Consider the following 9,224-nt stretch of genomic DNA (forward strand, 5'->3'; position numbering starts at 1 on the left):
GATCGTTTTCAAGGAAGATAAAACGATTTCTCTTATGCCCCCCCCCCCCCAAAGATCCATAGAACTTTCGTGCATGGAATATTTTTTAGAAAAGCGAAAATTGTTGACATTCCATATACCGTATTCAAAAACATGCTCTAAAAAGCATTTTGGGGGACGGACGGACGGACGGGGGGGGGGGGGGGCTACGAAAAGAAAGATTTCATAACCCTCTTTCGAAATTTAACCGTCATGATAGTTTTCAAGCAATGTTAATCGAGATCTCTCCCGTGGGAGGATGGGGGGAGGGAGGGCCTGAAACTCATGCGCCGGAAAATTTTGAAAACTTTGTCAATGACACTTTCTCCATGATCTGACAACACTGCGATGTCAAACCAGTGACGACTTTGATTGGATGTTGTCCATGCCTTTACATTTGCCTCTCCCGTGGATCCGCCCCTGGGACTCGTTAGGTTAGAAAATGGGGTTCTGGAAAATCGCGATGGCACGACCTCAAAGCTAGTGAACTACTGATACCAGAGTGCAGAAAATCTGAAGTACTACGGCAGATACACGATGGTGTATCAAGAGGCCATCTAGAAGTCACGTAAACCCTGCTTAAGGTGGGGGAACGATTCTACTACTAACAGACCGCTAGGAAAGAAGAAAGCACCAATAAGGGTAGTCCATTTGAAAGAATAGCCACTAATATCGCGGGCCCCTTCCCATCAGAGACTGTGGCCGAAAATAAATACATTACAGTGGTCATGGACTATTTCATTAAATGGCCAGCAGTATATTGTCTACCAAATCAAGAAGCGATCAATATCTGCCTTTGCTTCTGATGGCGAACCGTTCTGAGATTGCAGGAAGCTACAGGAGAGGGTTCAGCTTCCGTGTTGTTTGACCGGGAATTCCGGTTCTCGTACTATTTAAACAAGTACAAGACCCGGCCAGGAGATACTGTAGGGAACGAGTACCTGGAAAACCTGCGACAGAAATTGAGCGCCATCCACGTTGCTTTAACCCCAGAGGAGCTCCTCAATCCCTTCGTAAGACGGTGGATTGCTGTCTCCTTCAAGAATGGCAGATGCACGAGAGGATCGTCGTGCAAGTACCGCGTTACAGAACCATAGTTTCCTGGGGCTGTGTCTCCACTACCACCGTCGTCCGTGTGAGACGCAACAGTCTTAATAAAGGGGCAGTGTAGTGAACATTCCCGATATCTCGATAGACAGCGAGGCGCCATAGCCATACATCTATATTAGGCCAGTAAATGACCGTTTTGGCGTCTAATTTTTCGCGCCTCGACGGATTTGCTTGAAATGTCGGATTTAGGTTCCTCTTACCCCCTACTTCAAAGGTGAACTTGAGCCCAGGGTTGCTTTTACTTGGGGGGTGAATGCCACCCCTTCTCGTAGAAAAAAGATACGTTCAAAATAAGGAAATTGATAAATTGAGTAATTCTAAGCAACTTTTGTTCTGTAGAGTTTTTTCACTAAGTCAATAGTATTCGAGCTATTTGTGAATGAAAAGGTTCATTTTTCAACAAAAAAACCACGTTTTCAGACGGTTTTTCGCAAATATCTCTAAAAGTAAGTATTGTATCGAAAAAAGTATTCTTAGCAAAAATATAGTTTATAAATGTACACCCAGTAGAAGCAAAGTTGTAGCTCATGAAAAGTAGGTTCTCATTCGTCAAATTCCAAATCGAGTACTTCAACGTGAAATAACCAAAAAATGAAGCACTTTTCGGAGAAAACTTATGAATGAATACTTTTTTAAAGTGTTTGAAAGAAACTTTCTTGTTCCTAGCATCAAAACTAAGTGAGATATGCTCAAAATAAAGTTGGTTCTTTTTTTTTGGTAAAAAAAATCAAATCATTTCAAACAATAAGGGTTGTTTTTTTAATTGAAATAAAATAAATTCGTAAAATTTTAATTAAAAAAATTACTGTATATATAGTATCAATGAAGAAAAAAAATTACTACAACTATTCGAATTTCTTCGCAAGGGCTGGTTTTTATAAGGGTAGAAATTATGTAGTAAAAAATAAAAATAGCAAAGAAATCTAAATTTAATGTTACTGTATAATTAAATAATCCCATATTTCTTGAATTTACAATTATATGATTAATAGGGGTAGTTTCCACCCCTAAAAAATAAACAGCAACCAACGGCACAAGTCCAATTTTGAAGTGGAAGGTAAGAATAACCTAAATCCAAATTTTCATGCAAATCAGTGGAGTCAAAGTATTCTACGACATTGTTTTAATTATAACTATTTTAGAGGTAATATTTAGGGGTTAAATTGTGATAAAATCTTAAGTTATGTTGGTTAATGTTAATGGATATTTACTCAATCCTTTAAAATATGATTTGAATCAATTACCGCTTTAATTTACAATTATACAATTTTTTTCTAATAGGGGTAGTTTTTTCCCCTAAAAAATAAAAAGCAACCCTGGGCTCAAGTTCAACTTTGAAGTGGAAGGTAAGAAGAACCTAAATCCAAATTTGATGCGATTCGGTAGAGACGCGGAAAATTACACAGTATCGCCGTATTCCACGTTCATTTAATGGCCTATATGACATTTGTTTGAGAACATTCTGAAGCGTCCTTGAGCGGTCGAGAACATTCCAGAAAGAAGGTTCTCTTTCTCTATAAGCAAACCGAATTGTGTTTCGAGGCAGTTCCAACATCGATGTGATGTTATAAATTGTGAGTGATAAATTGTAATTACTGTTATAAATTAACCCATTTTAAAATTGTTCGATTAGTATCCGTAGTAAAAATAATAATCTATTCTATTTCGAATTCTTTTGCTGGTCTTTCAATCTCAAAAGATCATAAACAATTCCGTGCAAAGCAATGGCATAACCCCACGAAACAAAGAGTTAATCTTTCAAGCCCTGCGTTTAATAAGAAATTTCTTCTTCGTGTTAATAGCTTAACGTGTGCATCTTGTAATTTCATCGGCGATGACGCATTTATCTCTAGTTAATATTTGAGAAAATCCGTTTTAGTGTAGTCTGTTAAAAGTAGGAGGTGAATTCAATAACACAGTGGCATGCCTGATGGGCGTCAGATGCGCTTAGTAAATATCATAGTTGGGCGAATAAATCTTTTGACGTTCATCGAAGCATTGTATACCAATATTGAGCTTTGAAGTGGCCATCCAACGCCCCCAATGGCTAATTAAACTATACTCCATGCACTTATATGCAGATGTTTGGCAAGGCGTTTTTATTTCTGGAAAACAATCGCGCAAATACGAAAAGGTCTCCGAGCGCCAATATAAATTATTTTCAGTTCCTTTTGAAACACAAGTTGACACAGAGCTATTTTCTTTGACGTTCTCGTATATGTAAGCTTCTAACTCAATGTCTTCACTCGGCTCCTCATCCCCCTTTCGCAGCCTATTGACGTGCCTGCTCCGACTTTTAATAAAACTCTTGTCTGTTTGGATCTGATAGATGACTACACCCCAGTCAGATATTAAACTGGCGAAGGTTGCGTAGGGAAGGGCGGAATGAAGGGAATTTTGCTTCAGATCAACTTTCTACAGGACTCTCCAGTTTCGCCGCCTTCTAAAATTTCCTGAAAAACCTTGTCCACGGTTAATGTTCAAAAATTTTTTTCCCTTCGCACCTTACACGCAAACCACCCTGTGACGGGTTTCGGCGCTCTATTATTTATTACGTTCAGCTGTTCGCTTGAAATTCGTTTCTGCCGATGCCCGAACCCTATCTTTTATATAAAGAGATATTTGCAGCTCATTTCAAAGAGTAATGTGATTTGATTATTCGGTTCAGTGGCTGTGTAGAATGCATTAATTTGTTGTTCTCCAATATCATTGCTTTCGTAACATCTTCATAACCAATTAGACTGAACCCTTTTTAGAATGTTGATGAATTACGTTTTCGAAATGAAAAATTAAAACAGCCTGCAACCTCGCACGACATGAAATCATTGTGTCTTGGCTACGTTAATTAATTGTGCTACAAATGAGCTTCATAAAGGACTAATTATACCCTAAATATTAGATTTCCTTTTATCGGAGCCAATTTTACGTTTTCATTTTTCTCTTTCTAAGCTTCGCTTATTGATATTGCAAGACCCGATATTTTTTGCTGCGTGAAGAAATACAGCAAAATGTGATTCTAACAATCAAACAACACGACTTCAAAGTGCATCAAGTTTAACCACTGAGTTGCAACATGCACCGAAAGCACTCCACTTTTTTAATGGATATTCAAATTAGCAGCGGTTTGTTCCTAAAGATTGCAGCGTGTTGTTTTTGCTTTGCTTGTGAATTGTATAAATTTAGGTGAGCGGTACGAACTAAAGACAAATCCGCAGGCGCCGACTAATACGTAGAAGCAGGACGTGACAAGTGCGTCCTGAAACCTTCTAAGAAAACAAGGTACAGACTCTATTTTCTTGCATCTTATTTTCAACAAAACCAAATTTTTCACCTAGTGTTTGTTTTATAAGCAAAGAAGTACCTAGAGCAAAATGATATTTTTGAAGATAATGTTCAGGAACAAGAAAGGAGAGAGGAAACCCCACTGGTAGAAAGTGAATTTTATTCTTTACGGCACTGGTCAAAATTTTATTCTAACAATGAATATTTTGTAATGAAATAATTAATGCCACGGCTAGCTCAATAATGAATAGACTTTTAATGGATCTTATCTTGCGGAAGCTTGGTTCTTTATATACACTTATAATCTGAAAGTTGTAACCTGATCACGCTCAAATAAATGAACTTGTTTGCATATATTGGTGTCAGAGCTGGGCAGTAATTGATTTTGTAAATACTTTTTAGTATTCAAATCCTTTACAGTATTCAAATAGTTTGTAATTAAATACTTTTATGGAAGCAGTATCCAAAACAATTCGTACTTATCCGATCCCACTTCTCAATCAAAAGTTATAGAAATTATGGACTCTACAGGCCACATTCTATAAGAAAATTTTTTCTCCGGGTCGATCGGAGACAATTTTCTCTTGGGGTCTCAAAAAAAGGCAGTGTATAACCTTCCTTTTTTACCAAAAATCGACTACACCAAAATTTCTCGGGAAATCACTTTTTCTTATTAATTTTTGTGCGTAGAATCCAAAACAATTCGTACTTTTTCGATCAGACTTCTCAATCAAAAGTTATAGACTAGAAACCAATTTCGAAAGAAATTTCAAAAGGCTGTAACTTTTGAACTAGTAGCCCAATCTTGGAACTGTTTGAAATTATGGATTCTACAGGCCACATTCTATAAGAAAATTTTTTTTCCGGGACGATCTGAGACAATTTTTTTTTCGAGCCTCAAAAAAAGGCAGTGTATAACCTTCCTTTTTTACCAAAAATCGACTACACCAAAATTTCTCGGGAAAACAGTTTTTCTTATTAATTTTGGTGCGTAGAATCCAAAACAATTCGTACTTTTTCGATCAGACTTCTCAATCAAAAGTTATAGACTAGAAAACCAATTTCGAAAAAAAATTCAAAGGGCTGTAACTTTTGAACTAGTAGCCCAATCTTGGAACTGTTTGAAATTATGGATTTTACAGGCCACATTCTATAAGAAAAATTTTTTTCCGGGTCGATCTGAGACAATTTTTTTTTCGGGGCTCAAAAAAAGGCAGTGTATAACCTTCCTTTTTTACCAAAAATTGACTACACCAAAATTTCTCGGGAAAACACTTTTTCTTATTAATTTGGGTGCGTAGAATCCAAATCAATCCGTACTTTTTCGATCAGACTTCTCAATCAAAAGTTATAGACTAAGAAACCAATTTCGAAAAAAAATTCAAAGGGCTGTAACTTTTGAACTAGTAGCCCAATCTTGGAACTGTTTGAAATTATGGATTCTACAGGCCACATTCTATAAGAAAATTTTTTTCCGGGTCTATCTGAGACAATTTTTTTTCGGGGCTCAAAAAAAGGCAGTGTATAACCTTCCTTTTTTACCAAAAATCGACTGCACCAAAATTTCTCGGGAAAACACTTTTTCTTATTAATTTTGGTGCGTAAGAATCCAAAACAATTCGTACTTTTTCGATCAGACTTCTCAATCAAAAGTTATAGACTAGAAACCAATTTCGAAAGAAAATTCAAAGGGCTGTAACTTTTGAACTAGTAGCCCAATCTTGGAACTGTTTGAAATTATGGATTCTACAGGCCACATTCTATAAGAAAATTTTTTTCCGGGTCGATCTGAGGCAATTTTTTTTTTCGGGGCTCAAAAAAAGGCAGTGTATAACCTTCCTTTTTTACCAAAAATCGACTGCACCAAAATTTCTCGGGAAAACACTTTTTCTTATTAATTTTGGTGCGTAGAATCCAAAACAATTCGTACTTTTTCGATCAGACTTCTCAATCAAAAGTTATAGACTAGAAACCAATTTCGAAAGAAAATTCAAAGGGCTGTAACTTTTGAACTAGTAGCCCAATCTTGGAACTGTTTGAAATTATGGATTCTACAGGCCACATTCTATAAGAAAATTTTTTTCCGGGTCGATCTGAGACAATTTTTTTTTCGAGGGCCTCAAAAAAAGGCAGTGTATAACCTTCCTTTTTTACCAAAAATCGACTACACCAAAATTTCTCGGGAAAACACTTTTTTTTATTAATTTTGGTGCGTAGAATCCAAAACAATTCGTACTTTTTCGATCAGACTTCTCAATCAAAAGTTATAGACTAGAAACCAATTTCAAAAGAAAATTCAAAGGGCTGTAACTTTTGATCTAGTGGCACAATCTTCAAACTGTTTGAAATTATAGATTCTACAGGCCACATTCTATAAGAAAAATTTTTTTCCGGGTCGATCTGAGACAATTTTTTTTTCGGGTCTCAAAAAAAGGCAGTGTATAACCTTCCTTTTTTACCAAAAATCGACTACACCAAAATTTCTCGGGAAAACACTTTTTCTTATTAATTTTGGTGCGTAGAATCCAAAACAATTCGTACTTTTTCCATCAGACTTCTCAATCAAAAGTTATAGACTAGAAACCAATTTCGAAAGAAAATTCAAAGGGCTGTGACTTTTGATCTAGTAGCCCAATCTTGGAACTGTTTGAAATTATGGACTCTAGAGGGCAAGATCTTTCAGAAAAAGTTTTTTCCCGGTCGATCTCAGACAATATTTTTTAGGGGTTCGGGTTATATTTATGCATTTTTGGGAAACTCAATTGCTTAATGCCCAAAAAGTGGTCCATGTGTATTTTTGGTGACCGACAGACCTATTTTTGGGCAAAAAATGTCAAAATGTTGTTTATGTACCGATTTTATTGGGAAGATGAACTTCGGGTTTTCTTTATATTGTTATTACGGGTTTCAGATGTGGAACTATCAAAACTTAATTTTAGCATCCATCACTTTATTGTCCACTATCGTCTATATCCTTTTTTATACACCAATTTTCTTGGGAAATAGACCAAACTTGACAGTTCGATGCGCAAGAAATGATACATGTGCATCGTGTCGCCTTTAAAAGCAGTCTCCATCTGCCTATATGAGTAGGTTACGCTGGAAATATCCACGTGGTAATGGTTTTGGTTCACTTTTAATTCACGTTTAATTGATTTAATAAATTTAAATAATAAGCACGTTTTCGAAAGCTTTTCAGCCTTTCATCTTACTCCTAAGAACACGTATATTACAACTGTAGTTACTTTCGGTTTAGTGGGTTGGCAGGAAGTAAGTGCAAAGACCATACATATAATAAATTGACTGCGTGTGCCAATGCACGAATACTACAGGTGAGAGAGAAAGGAAAACTAGTAGGGCAAGCTGACTCTTACGGTTACACGCATCTGATTGGTTCCTTCAACAGAAGCGATTCAAAAGAACCAAACAGATGCGCGACCGTAAGAGACAGCTTGCCCTCTTAGTTTTCCCTTCTCTCTCACCTGCAGTATCCGCGCTTATCATTGACACGCGCAGTTCATTTATTATATGTTGATGGCAAAGACTGATGATGAGCATTGAAATCGTAATAGAAATCAAACTATTAAATGCATCTTTCACTCTAAAATATTTTCTTAATATCGTCACTTAAAATGGTTGTAGTTTTCTATCTGTTTTTTTGTAAATTTTTTTAAAAAATATATGTAGGTATCATTTATGAGCATGCCACATTGTGTTACGTTAAGCAATTTTCAAGAGCGAGCAAAGTTGATCCCAAGAGCTGGCTAGCTACGGCCCTGGCTGGAAATAACCTAATGTTTTTTTTTAAAATAGAACATATTGTTTTTTATGATTGAATACGCAATAAAAAAAACAGGTACTATTTAAATCTTTAAGTATTATTTTTTTAACGCGTTTACGTGGGTCTTTTTTTGTCAGTGTGTAACAAATCTGGATCAGAGAGTCCAATGCACGGGAAGAATCCATGTTACGCGAACGAAAAATGCCGCGCTCGAGTTACGTCGTTTTGTCTCAAAGGTTTGGTTAAGAACGCATCTCTCCCACCCAATTTTTACTTTATGTACTCGCCGAATCCTATACCCGAAACGGATGCCGGCAAAAATTGATACCAAAATTAAAGCGATCCGTGCGGGCTACCGTTGGACAAGTAATAATTTATTTTCTTCTAAATGTTAAATGTAAAAAAGGTTTTCGCCTAGTAACTAGCGCATTTTCCACGAATTGGTCAGTACTTCCCAAAGGGTCATGTAACGTAATAAGTTCATATTGCGCAGTTTGCGCAAGCACACATCTGATTTTTACATTATGCGATATGCTTGTCTTTACTAGAAACATTTGTGGTTAAAACTATCTCTATATAGTATAGTATAAATAAAAAAGTTGACATGCGCACATTAATCGTCAAGATTGCCATGAACTAGGTACCGAATGGTTTAGAGTTGGCCCCACTTTGAGCGATGGATCACCAACGCTCAATAGACGCTTGTATACCTAGAGTTTGCGAATGGTTAAATCTTGGGCCTTTTTGAGGAACAGACTGGTAGATCCAAAAATGTATTATCGCCTCGCCTTCAAAACCGATTGTAAAGAAACCGTCCCAGATAAATGGGAATAAGATTAGAATGAAACATCCCTACAACAAATAGTAGCTGACTAACTCAAATTGTTTTTCATAGCACTCTAAATACCATATTAATATTTTATTGCGAACCATAGTAAATGCTAGTGTTACAATGAAAAAATCTAATTGTGATAAACTTTTGGTCACTACTGTGTGAAATCAATAATAGTAAACAATTTTCACAATTTAAAGG

This window comes from Photinus pyralis, unplaced genomic scaffold (genome assembly GCF_008802855.1).
Source record: "Photinus pyralis isolate 1611_PpyrPB1 unplaced genomic scaffold, Ppyr1.3 Ppyr1.4_LG9, whole genome shotgun sequence".
In the NCBI taxonomy this organism is placed as follows: domain Eukaryota; kingdom Metazoa; phylum Arthropoda; class Insecta; order Coleoptera; family Lampyridae; genus Photinus; species Photinus pyralis.